Genomic DNA, 13,666 nt, shown 5'->3' with positions numbered 1-13,666 from the left:
TAGTATATGGGTCGGAGCATAAGGGTCAACCACGATGAACAAGCACACAGCCGATACGAAAGGAATCGTCTAGAGAAAGGACGTAATCGTCCAAATCGGCCGATATATTTTATTCGGTACGGACGATGGGTTACACGGCCGACACGGTACAAGTCGCCCTTAGAACAAAAAATAATTAACCACGCCTTTTCTTAAGCCCTCTCTCAGCCCGACCTAGTTCTATCAGAAGACGGATGTACTGTTCTTCTATCTCTTTCATCGTAGCCTCCGCTTCGACTTGACGGGGGAGAGGATGACTCCGGTCCATTACCGGGCGTGATGTTCCTGCTGCTGCATCTTCAAGGACGATTTGATGAGGAAGCGCGTGACTTCTGTCGGCTTGAGGGCGCTGGTGGTCGTTGCCGTCAAGAAAGTCCCAGATCCGTCGGATGTCAGCAGGGACGTGCTCTTGGAGTTCGTCGCGATGAGCCCTGATTAAATCCTTGTCTTCTTGCGACAACGGTTTGTCAGAGTGCACGAGTCCGATGGCTTGTTCGAGCTCAGGGCTAAGGCGCCGCGGCTGCGAAAAGCAACAATATACATATAGCCGCCGAAAATGTGGTTCCCTTCGGAGGAGTTAAACTGAGGAAGAGAATGAAGGCAAATATTTTACCTGATTAACAGAGGAAAAGGTAGAGGATGAAGAAGACATGACTGAAAAGCGCACCGACGAGAACAAGTCGGGGAAGATGAAGCCGAGCTAGATAGGTACTCTCAGAACGGGGACCTAGGCTGGCGTTTATAAGAAAAGAAGGCGTGGATGTTTGGTAAGGCGCGTCCCATCGGAAGTGAAAAAGGTAATAAATAAGGGGGCACCGCGAAGGACGGTCAAAGGGGTTATTAATTTCGTACAAGAACTGCCAGTACTTTTACAGGTTACCCAGAAGGGCGTTGATAGCTGCGATCGCTCGGTGCCGGATCTGATCGGCAGAGTCCAGGACCTGTTGGTCATCCTCTGCCGATCCGGGGACTTCTGACATATGGCGGTGTAGTTTGAGGGCTTCGTGAGCCAGGTGCTGCCTCTCCTGTTTCAGATCGGCGATGACGGAAGGGAGTTCCTGAAGCCTCTTCTCTTCAGCGTCTATTGCTTTGGTCACCTGCTCCATCTCCTTGGCAAGCTCTGCTCTTCGACGCTTAAGGCGATCTATCGTGCCGACGATCCCCGGGCGAGAGTCTTCCAGAAAGTGAATCCGTTGATGCACCTCTTGAGCTTGACGCTTGTACGTGTCTTTTTCTTCACGAGTCTTGGTCAACTTGGCGCGATCGGCCATGTGGTGCAGGGCCCTAAAGACCGGAATCCTCATTGACTCAATATACGCGGCCGGCGCCAAGGCCTCTTCCGCTTCTTCTGGTACTCGCCCGCTGACGTCACCAAAAAGTTGCCGAATCGGCGAGGCATCTTCTACCAATCGGCCGATGTCCTCTTGAAGAAGGGATCGGATGCTTGCAAGTTTGGCACGAACGTCATCAGGGATGGAGCTCAAAGTGACCTGACGAGAGGCGACTTCCTCATCATCGGAGAGTGCGACCGCAAATGAGAAAAGACTGTTGTTGGGGGTGTCCTGTTCCTGGAAAATAATGAGTCAAGAAGAAAAACAAATCAGCCGATGGTGATAGCAAATCGGCCGAGTAAGGGTGAGAAATCTCTTACCTCCTTGAAACAGATTTCTTCAAACTGCGTTTGAGAGGCCGTTACCCTCGATTCAGGGGCTGGTACCATTGGTTCGTCAGACGAAGAAGACTCCACAATAATTGGTGCTTTGCTCAGGCCAGCTTCCCGAAAGATAACTAGTGGTTGATTAGGTGGGGCGCTTAGTGTGCCGGTAACCTGTGACAAAAGATTGAATAAGAACATCATTCAAATACTAGGAGAATCGGTTGAAGGGTAGTATACCTCGGCAGATGGAAGCGTTGGTGTGTCGATGACCGATTGGGTTGCTGCCGATTGTTGTGGGTCCACAGAGGTGATTTGTGCAGTCTAAAATAAGATGAGTCAGTATAGGGATGGCAATCGGTAGGATTGGACAACAAGTTTACCTGCATGGCCTCCACCAGTAATGATGCAGCGGCTGCCCCAGCTTGCGTAACGACTTGAGTATCTACTTCTCCAGCGGCTGGAAGGGGCGGTGCGGCCAAAGTTTCTGCCGATATGATCATAGGAGGATCAGGCAATTCTATACGAGCTCGTACTCGGCGACTGGTCTTCTTGGTAACCTTCTTCTACGCTTGCTTCGATCGGCCAGCGATCACATCCACGGAAGGGGCATTGTAGCCGATAAGGGGAAAGGTGGTGTATGGATGATGGTCCTCTATCGGCCGGCCACTCCGGCTGTGTGTTGGGGGAACACGGTTTTCAGACTGAAACAACAGCAAGATGTTAGTGTACGCATTTAACCACATTAATAAAGGAATGAAAATCGGCTAGGGAAAAATACCTCGGCATTCGGATCGATGTTGGCTGGATCCAGGAGATTGCAGTATGCCGATGCGGAGGTGCAGAACAGGTACTGTTTCCATTCGGCCCACCATAGCTTGAATGGTTGGACAGCAAAGGGGGCTACTATCCAGTCATTCAGGTCTATGGTACTGGAGTCTAGGATCCGATCTCGCAACCGACTATAGTCAAGATCCTTGGTGAGCTCATCTCTGAACTTTGCTCGGCCAGTGAAGTATGCCTAAATCGGCAGTTGACCCATGCCGAATTGCCGTGCTGCAGCGGAGGGGTTGTAGAACTCATACGTAGGAGCATCTTTCCCCGAGAAGAAGTTGGCCGGTAAGATTCCCGGTTTAATTAGTTCATCTGTAAGGTCTTCGTCGAATCGGCCGGTAGTCGAGTCGAAGCAAGAAGGGAGCTCAAAGATTGGGTCATCTCTCCGATAAGGGAACCAGACGGTTGCATCTTCATTAAAGCCGTTATAAAAACACCGGAAGTATTCGGCCAACTTGGTAGCAGAGTACAAGCAACCGGAGAAGGCTGATGCCGCTTCGCCAAAAGACGTACACCGGCGTCGGACAGTGGGATTCTCTGCTGATTCGATGCTAGGAAACGTCATGTGTTCCACTCGCTGCTGAGAAATCTTGCTCATGTACAGGTTAAGCCATAAGTTAATAAACCACCAGGGTCCACCTGGGTTTCCAATCAGCTCCCCTTGGGATAGTTTGATGTCGATTTGGTGAAGCATGTGGTAGGCTGCTCCCAGTAAGTGCTTTCCAAGAGGAACGGAAGTCCCTATCGATAATGCTTCGGCCAGAGCTTGGGTATTGGTAGATGGACCAGCTGCTCTCCCACAGAAGAAGTATTTCTCCAGCCACATCATCAGGAAGGTCGTGTGCTCTCTGTTCTCGACAGATCCGGCTCTTTTGTTGCATTTGATGAAACCTTTCCACCTGTCGATTCCCCTTGTGTCCAGCCGATGGGATGTTGCGGCTATAAGGCGGAAAGGGGTGTCCGGGGAAGAAATGTCCAGGCCGGTCAGCAAGACTACATCAGCCAGTGTGGGGGCCATGGGTCCGTGTCCAAACAGGAATGCATTGAGAGCATCGGACCAGAAGTAAGAAGCTGTCATCACTAATGGCTCATTCCGTTCCATTTGGGACAAGGATAGATCGATGCATTGGCCGATTTTGAGCTCGTCCCATTGGACCTTCTTAGAGGCGGCTATCCGCTGGTACCATTCCCTCCAGCTGGGAGTTTCATTCGGCCAAGACCTAAAGGTACCCAACCAGTGATCTAGGTCCATAGTTGATTGTTTGAAGGGGATCCTATGGGTTTCCAAATTGATTAAGTCGGTTGGATCTGGGTTTCCCATGGGTCCCAGGCAGATAAGGCCAGGGTTTTCTGTAAGACGAATGGTGATGCGATGCCTAACCGCCTAAAAAGGAAAAGGGGGTGCGGGGGTAAGAAATAGATCTAAAGTAAATGCATTACTGATAGGGAAAGTTTCAGTAATGACCTCCAGGATGAAGCTCCTCGTAATCGGCAGAATCGCCGGTGCAGCTACGGATGATGAAGCCGCCAATGGGATCTCGGATGAAGCTTCAACTTTCGCTGATGGAGCTCCTTCTTCCGTTGATGGACGCGCCACTGTCGCTACTGGAACCTCCGCCGAAGGTACCATTTCTGGAGCTTCGCGCGTTGGTGAGGTGCCTGAAGGTGCCGCCATTGGAGAAGTTGGAGGGAATGCGAAAGGAAGGAGGCGCCGGAGAGCTGGAGGACTAAGGAAAGTGTTGGAGGGAGAAGAAAGCCTGTGCGTTGAGGAAGAAGGATGTGAGCTCGTAAGGGAAGTACAGGATGTGCGGATATTTAAAGGAGGTCTGAGAAGGGGTAAAAGTGGAATTTTTACCGCGCCGGCGTTTCGAGTTTTTCGGGAGTAGTGGTTGTTGTGGGTGCCCGTTTCAAAAAGATTGCAATCATCAGGTTGGAGACCACGAAACGGAAGGATATTTTCATTGCATTTGTTTCGGAAGGGAAGTTGAAAAGAATTTCGAAGTAAAGACTATGTTTTACTCCGAAACTGGGGGGCATGTGTTGACGCCAGATTTCGACACGAGTAAAATCGGCGTTAGGAGAGGAAGAAATTAGAAGATGCGGCGAGATGCAAAGGCGACGATTGGAAATCGGCCGATTGGTGCTACAGTCAAGGGTCGGTTGGTTGGTGCTACAGTTGAGGATCGGCCAATTAATGCTACAGTCGAGGATCAGCCGATTGACCCTTGGAGTTCTGCCTCGCCCGACCTTAGTTTCCAGGGTCAGAGTAGTTTGAGCCCTGACGTGTGGGTCCTAATTGGTTGTCCCTTGCCGATGAGATGATCGGCCGATTAGGAGGTTGGAATAGTTGGGCCGATGTGGGCCTAAAAAGTATTATGAAGATGAAGAGGGAATCAGCCCATGAAGCGCGTGATAATCGACCTAGTACGAATCGTACTTGTAAATATTCGTTTTCTGTTTAAATTTAGGGATAGAATTCTAGTCGGATAAGAAGTCGTTTGTACGGGGCTATAAATAGCCACCCTTGTAGATCTGTAATCATGATCAACTCAATTCAACAAACTACTATTTCCTCGTACTTACTTTCAAGCAGGCGACTTCGCCAAATACTTTTCTTCTTTTCTCACGAGTTCGTACGGGTTGGCGGGGCTGCATCAACTTGACCTCCGTCCGATCTTGTAAGTTCCGCTTATCGAGTAAATTCTAAGCTTTAACTTTGGGCGCATCACTGTCGTTTCGTTTAGATTTATTCATCAGTTATCGATATTTACTAGAATTCTAGGTTTTACCTGTTGTTCTAGTTTTATCACCAATTATCCAGCTAGGAATCGGCAATTTCGGCTTTTCTCGTACTTCGTCATTTAATTTACTTATTTTTGCGCATAGCCGATTAGATCTATTCCTAGTGTTGCTACTGTAGCGTTGTATAGATTGCTCCAGCAGTTTTTATTAACGATGCCCGATAATCGGCTGCTTCATAGCCGATTTCTTTATTACGGCAAATCGGCCAATTTGCTGATAAGCTTTCTCGAGATCGGAACCTTAGCCGATCGCAACCTCTGGGATCTGACACGTCTTTTTCCTTGCCAATCAACAGGTCAGATTGGCTGGCACGCCGCGCGAACCGCACCAGGGCGATCACCCGAACAGGAGTTAAGCAGATTCTCCCAGGTCGTGTGTCACACGCTGGGGATTCGGTCAGCCGATTTCTAGCGCCAACACAACCACTTTTGAGAAACCAGAGGATGAAAAACGAAAACATCTCAAGGCTCTGTTCCTCAAAGGACACGTCAACGGATGACCTGTTACTAGGCTACTGGTGGATGGAGGCGCCGCAGTCAATATCATGCCATATGCCATGTTCCAAAAATTGGGCAAAAGTGATGAAGATATGACCAAGATGGACATGATGCTCAAGGATTTCGAAGGCAACGTGTCCCCCACCCGTGGAGCACTCTGCTTCAACCTCACCATCGGCAGTAAGACCCTTCCCACTACTTTCTTTATGTGATTATAGTGGTATCAGAGACTGGTTATCGAGCTAGGGTTTGTCGATTTGCACAATCCATTGGCCGGGAAAAGAGAAACAGGGCAGGTTGATCCTTTCCAGCGTAGAATCTAGGAGGACTGAATTCCCATAATTCCTCTCCACAGCTATCTTGGTTTGCGGCACATAATCTCGTAGAGCTTACTCAACTATCCCTAATCTAGCTTTCGATGTTAGGCGGCACTGCTCTAGAGGGGCCGCAAAGTTGTTCTGGCGGCGCTTGGCGGCAGTAGACCTTGTTGATGTTTTCTCTCTCCCTATGTGTGATTGGAGGCGTGAGGTGGCAGTAGATCGGATCCCATTCACCTTGTTGCGGATCCATCCCAACATCGATCAAAACGACATCTTTCAAACCCTCAGCGCAGACGCAGCATGTTCTTGAAGCGATTGCCATGGCCAATAGTAGGAACGATGAGCGCTGGGATAGTATACAAGAAAGCTTGGACCTTCCCTTTGCCAAAGTCAGTACCATGGAGACAATCCAACATCAGATGCGAGAGCACCTAGACCTCAACTCCAAGGTAATCGATCAGTCAGTGTGTTACTAGATCATCATATCCAAGCAGATAGCTGAAACAGGATGGGTCCTCGCTGAATTGAGGATGGAGAAGGATAAGGAACCAATGTTTGATGATGATCCCGAGAGCCCAAGATCACAAGTTTCATCAGCAGATGTTGTTTTTCGTCAGCATAAGCAGGCAAATCGTGAAGCTGACCCTCACATGCATCGTTTTAGTGCGTGAGAAGGAGTTTCCAACAATCATACAATGAATGGCTTCACCAACAAAGGACACCACAATGACACTGGTATGAATTAGCACATCCCAAAAATGCAGTTTCCTAGATTTGATGGGTCTAATCCATGGATTTGGAAAGAAAAATTCTTGGATTACTTGAAACTATTTTGCATTTCTGAAGTAATGTGGGTAACCTCTACTACAATGAACTTTGATGAGCCTGCTTCTCAGTGGCTACAAGTGTACAAAGTTTAGAAAGGGTTAGGAGATTGGGAGGATTTTGTAGATGCAGTGGAGGCTAAGTTTGGCACTTATGACTATCAAAGAGCAATGACAGAGCTGATGCAGTTGAAACAAAGCTCATCTGTGCAAGAATATCATCAAGAATTTGACCAAATTAGATACAAACTAGAGATGCAGAATACTCAGCTGGGAGAAATGTTTTTTGTGGCTCAGTTTGTGAATGGTCTTAAAGAAGAAATCAGAAACACTGTTTACTCTCAAAGCACCTGATTTGGTGGATCAAGCCCTATTTCTGACCACCTTGCAACAAGATGTGGTTAACAAATCAAAATTCAGGGGACCCAGAGCAACAAATTTTTCTAGATTCCACACATCAACTAGGAAACAAGAAGACAAATCAACAGCTGCACTAGCTGATGAAATGTGGAAGGCTAGCATAGTGAAAAATCACAGGAGAGACAATGGTCTTTCCATCTATTGTGGGGGAGAAATTTGAGCTTGCTCACATAGAAAAATGTATAAAGAGGCCAAAGCCACAAGTGTACTAGTTAACTGCTGAAGACCTCAACATGACAATAACTGAAGAAATGTTAGCTCAATTTGGATTTGGAAGACACAAATACATCTACTTTGTGTCATCTCTCTAAATGATGTGGCTGGGATAGCTAATGATGAGACCATCAAACTTAGAGCACTGGTGCACAACAAAGTGATGCTTACACTAGTGGAATCTGGGAGTTCACACTATTTTGTCAATGTAGCTTTTTTGGCAGTAGTAGGCATTCAGCCAATTCCAATAGCTCCAACTAAAGTAAAAGTGGCCAATGGTATTGTATTGACCTGTTCATCATATGTCCATAGAATGGAGTGGTGGATACATAGACACACATTCCACACAGACATGAGAGTCTTGGATTTGGGAGCATATGATGCAATACTTGGCCGTGATTGGCTCAAACTAAGAAGTCCCATGAACTGTCTGTGGGAATATAAAATCAAGGAATGGGATGAACAAGGTACAACAATTAAGCTACAAGGTGTGAGACCACAACAACAATTGTCTATCCAGGAATTGTCAGCAGAACAGCTAGTGAAGTGGTGTAAAGGCAATGAAGTATGGGCATTTGTTATTGTGACCCAACTGGAATCTGAAGAAAACACGAATGCCACTGATCCAGCTATGCAAAGCCTATTAGAAGAGTATAAAGATGTGTTTCAAAACCTCAACATCTTCCTCCACAAAGAGTTTATGATCACCACATTCCTTTGTTCCCAAATGCAGTCCCTATCAAATCAAGGCCATACAGATACTCTCCCTTTCACAAGAATGAAATTGAGAAACAAGTTCAAGAACTACTAGTGGTTGGACTAATTGAACATGGTATGAGCCCATTTGCTTCACCAGTTTTGTTGGTGCAAAAGAAGGATGGGAGTTGGTATTTTTGTGTGGACTACAGGAAGTTAAATTCTATCACAATGAAGGATAGGTTCCCAATGCCCATAATAGATGAAATATTGGATGAATTGGCAGGCCCCAAATACTTCACCACCTTAGACATGAGTGACGGCTATCATCAAGTACGCTCGAAGCCTGAGGACGAATTTAAAATGACTTTCAAAACACAGCATGGCCACTACCAATTCAGAGTGATGCCATTTGGACTCTGCAATGCTCCAACAACATTCCAATACCTCATCAACTCCATTCTTCAGCCCTATCTCTGAAAATTTGTGATGATATTCTTAGATGATATATTGGTCTACAACCCAACATTGGAGACTCATTTGTTGCATCCCAGAGAAGTTCTCTCCACACTCAAAAAGTATCAGTTCTACCTCAAGAGCTCCAAATGTAATTTTTCCTAGCAAAAGCTCAAATACTTGGGTCACATCATATCCAGAAGGAGTGGGCACCAACCCAAAGAAAACTGAAGCAATATGCAATTGGCCAACACCAACAAATATCACTTAATTAAGACGATTTTTGGGACTCACTGGTTATTACAGGAAATTGGTGAAGCACTACGGCATTATTGCAATACCACTCACTAATCTGTGGAGAAAACAGCAATTCCAGTGGATTGCTGAAGCCCAACAAGCTTTTGAGAAGCTCAAAGCTGCAATGGTCAGTACACATGTCCTATCTCTACCATATTTCTTAGAACCATTTATTTTGGAAACTAATGCATGTGATTCTGGAGTGGGTGTTGTCCTTAGCAAAAAAGTAAACCAGTTGCCTTCTTTAGCAAACCACCGACTGTTACACACCAACACCTATGTATATAAGAAAAGGAGTTTCTGGCATTAATGACGGCTGTGGATAAATGGAGATAATATTTGCAGAGAAATGAATTTATTATTAAAACTGATCACAAGAGCTTCTCTTATCTTGGTGATCAACATTTATGATTTGAGTTTCAAAAGAAAGCAATGGCAAGGCTTATGGATCTCCAGTTCAAAATTGTATACAAGCAAGGCAAAGAGAATGTGGCTGCGGATGCATTATCAAGAGTTGCACATCTGATGGTCACACAAGTTACTTCTAAAGCAAAGCCCATGTGGATACAAGAAGTGATAAATTTTTATGTCACTGATCCATTTGCTCAGCAGCTTCTTTCACAACTAGCAATCGACACTTCTAATGAGCAAGGATTCTCTCTGCATCAGGACCTGATAAGAAATGGCTCTCAGATTTGGGTTGGTGAGAATTCTGCACTAAGGACTAAATTAATCTCTTCTTTTCATGACACTGCTCTTGGGGGGTCACTCAGGCATTCAAAGGACTTCTATAAGAGTTCAGAAGTCATTCAAGTAGAAAGGCATAAAACAAGATATAACAAATTTTGTCAAGTAGTGCTCTATCTGTTAGCAAGCCAAACATGAGGTGATAAAACCTGCTAGACTCTTACAACCTCTGCCTATACTAGTTCATGCTTGGCAAGACCTTACCATGGACTTCATTGAAGTCCTGACGAGATCTGAAGGGTTCAACTCCATATTGGTGGTTGTCGATAGATTAACCAAATATTCTCACTTTCTACCACTACACCATCCATTCACAGCACCTCAAGTGGCCGGAATAGTATTTGCTAGCGTGGACAAACTCCATGGCATGCCTAGAACAGTTGTATCAGATAGAGACAAAATATTCCTCAGTTTATTTTGGAAGGAATTATTCACTACCGCTGATACCAAACTGATCCACAGCACCACTTACCATTCTTGGATAGATGGCCAATCGGAGAGATTCAGCCAATATTTTGAAATGTATCTGAGATGTTTAGTATATAATGCTCCACCGAAATGGAAATCTTGGTTGGCAATGACTGAATTTTGGAATTACAATTACAGTCATCGCTCCTCGCTGGGTTGCTCACCATTCAAGGCGTAGTATGGTTACAAACCCACAATGAAAGTGATGCCCTATCCATTAGATATTGCACACCAGTTAGAAGCCAAATGGGTGGCTGAAAGAGAAACACATAATCACATTATCAAGCACAATTTAGCTACAGCTCAAAACAGAATCAAGAACCAAGTCGACTGCCAGAGAACTAACCGACAATTTCAGGTGGGGGAACAGGTTTTGCTCAAACTTCAACCATATGCTCAAAGTTCAGTGGTCAATCGTCCATTCCCAAAACTGGCATTCAAATATTTTGGATTGTATACAATTCTGGAGAAGATTGGACCCGTAGCTTACAAGCTTCAACTCCCATAAACATCTTAGCTACATCCAGCGTTCCATGTTTCACAACTCAAACCATTTACGCCTAATTACACACCTTTGTACAATGAGTTGCCAAAGGTCATCGACCTGGAGAAAGAAAAAATGGAGCCACTGGAGATTATGCAGCGACGCGTTGTTAAAAAGGGTAATGATGCTGTTCCACAAGTGTTGAGTAATCTGCCACATGATGCTACCACCTGGGAAGACTACAATGTGTTGTGCAAGTCTTTCCCAGAATCACTTGCTTGGGGTCAAGCAAGCAATGGCGATAGACTGAAGAAGAGAGAAGGTGGGAAGTAATAGTACGCTTTCAAAGTAGAGTTATCATAGTATGACAAGTGGGGCCTTCATCCTAGTGTAATAATGTGTGGGCGTGACTATATGAGAACTCTTTAAGCTGAACACAACATCGATTCATCATTCAGTAAACAAAAAACATTAAGGAATGGATATCCTCCTTCCCAAACTACTCTGAGATCTCTCTTGATTCTCCTTTGATCTGCTCATGTTTCGGGTCGATCTCCTCAGCACCAAGGGCGATTATAGATAAGATGGCACCTGTCTATCCAAGGATGACGTCGTTCGCGGAGGGAGCCTAGGTGCAGAGGGTTGTAGCACTCAAGTGAGATTGCTGCCTTGCCGAAGGTCTGAGGGCTCACCATCTTGCTAGGTCGCTGCCGTTGCACGTCAGGGTGGTCGGACGAAGCACTGAAGTCGAGCAGCGGTGAGCCGTGGAGAGTGGGGTATGACCCTAGTAGATCCGTGAGCACCCAGACGGGGGCCCGGTAACGGCAAGCCCCATGGTGGTGGCGGCAGCGCCAGGTGGGAAGATGGGAGCCTCGGAGAGGCAAGGACGCAAGGTATTGAGGGACTGATGAAACCTAAACCAAATTAACCCAAACCAATCTCAGCTATCCTCCAAACTCAACCAATTTTCCACCAGACCTGGGCCAACCAGATGAAGGCCCAAACCTAAAAACCCAATTTGCCACCGAACCATTAGGGAGCTTCTGAAAGACACGAAACTAACCATCGCACAACCCACCACAATCTAATAAAGCAGCCCACAAACTTCCTGCCGGCGGAAATATATTTTTACTACATGAATGTGATTCATTTTGTCCTTTTGCGCGCACAACCAGTTATTGTAGGAGCTTGTGGTTTAAAATCACCAGCACATCCGCAGGTTCATTAATACATGTTGTTTTTTGTTTCAATATTTTGAGTATTTAGATTCAACAATTTTTAAAACTCTATTCAACAATTTGGGAAAACTAGTTCAACATTTATGTAAAAATGTTGAATAGTATATAATTAGTAGACAACATTTCAATGTATTAGATTCAACATTTCTTTAAGGTTCAACATTTTTTAAAGCCCATTTCAACATTTTGCAACATTTTCATCTAAAAGTTGAAGCAATATGCAAAATGTTGAGATGGTTTAATGTTCTTTCAACATTTTGAGTAATTGGATTCAACAATTTTTAAAACCCTGCAACAATTCGAAGAAAATAGTTCAACATTTATGTAAAAATGTTGAATAGTATGTAATTAGTAGTAAACATTTTGAAATATTAAATTCAACATTTCTATAAGCCTAGTTCAACATTTTTAAAGCTCATTTCAACATTTTCATGTAAATGTTGAAGCAATATATGCAAAATGTTGAAATGGTTTGCTAAAAATGTTGAATTTTTTAAAAATTTTAAAATATATTCATGTTGGATCTTATTTTGTTGTATTAGTTCTAAACAACATCATAGTTCAAACGGTTTTGAAATTGGATACACAGTTTGAGAGATAAATGTTTTTGATCTTTGAAAATTAAACTAACGCTGCTCATTTCTCGTTCGAACCGCCACGTGTAAATCACATGCATCCTCCTGCAGAGCTAATGCTTGTGTGCACCCGTGTCCAGTTGCGCGCGTGAATCTCAGCCATTTATACCTTCGGCACAGATCTCAAATGCTGGTAGATGTATTTTTTTTTTTGAAACGTAATGTATAAATTTTAAGTATAGGTACCATTATCAGCTTATCAGCTTTAGTTGTACATGGCCTAAGATGTTCGGTTCCATGGACTAGGGGGTGTTTGGAAACACTGTGCTAAGAGTATTAAATATACACTAATTACAAAACCATATGCATAGATGGAGACTAATTTGCGAAACAAATTTATACAGTCTAATTAGTCCATGATTTGACAATGTGATGCTACATTAACTATTTGCTAATGATTGATTAATTAGGTTTAATAGATTCATCTCGTAAATTAGTTTCCATCTGTGCAATTAATTTTGTAATTAGCTCATGTTTAGTCCTAATTAGCATCCGAACATCCAATGTGACCCTGCTAAAGTTTAGCACCTCGTATCCAAACATCGCCTAAAGTCTAGTTCTTGTCACATCAAATATTCGGATGCTAATTATGAAAACTAAACATGAGCTAATGATAAAACTAATTACACAGATGGAAACTAATTTACGAGATGAATCTATTAAACCTAATTAATCAATCATTAGCAAATAGTTAATGTAGCATCACATTGTCAAATCATGGACTAATTAGACTGTATAAATTTGTTTCGCAAATTAGTCTCCATCTATGCATATGGTTTTGTAATTAGTGTATATTTAATACTCCTAATTAGTATCTAAATCAATCATTAGCATACTAAATCAATCATTAGCAGTATCTAAATCAATCATTAGCATACTAAATCAATCATTAGCAAATAGTTAACGTAGCATCATATTATCAAATCATAGACTAATTAAACTATAGATTTATCTCGCAAATTAGTCTCTATCTATGCAATTGATTTTGTAATTTGTCTCACAAATTAATCTCTATCTACGCAATTGGTTTTGTAATTAATGT

Source organism: Setaria italica, chromosome II (assembly GCF_000263155.2).
Source record: "Setaria italica strain Yugu1 chromosome II, Setaria_italica_v2.0, whole genome shotgun sequence".
NCBI lineage: Eukaryota > Viridiplantae > Streptophyta > Magnoliopsida > Poales > Poaceae > Setaria > Setaria italica.
The sequence above is the reverse complement of the archived record's forward strand: the minus strand, read 5'-3'. Positions refer to the sequence as shown.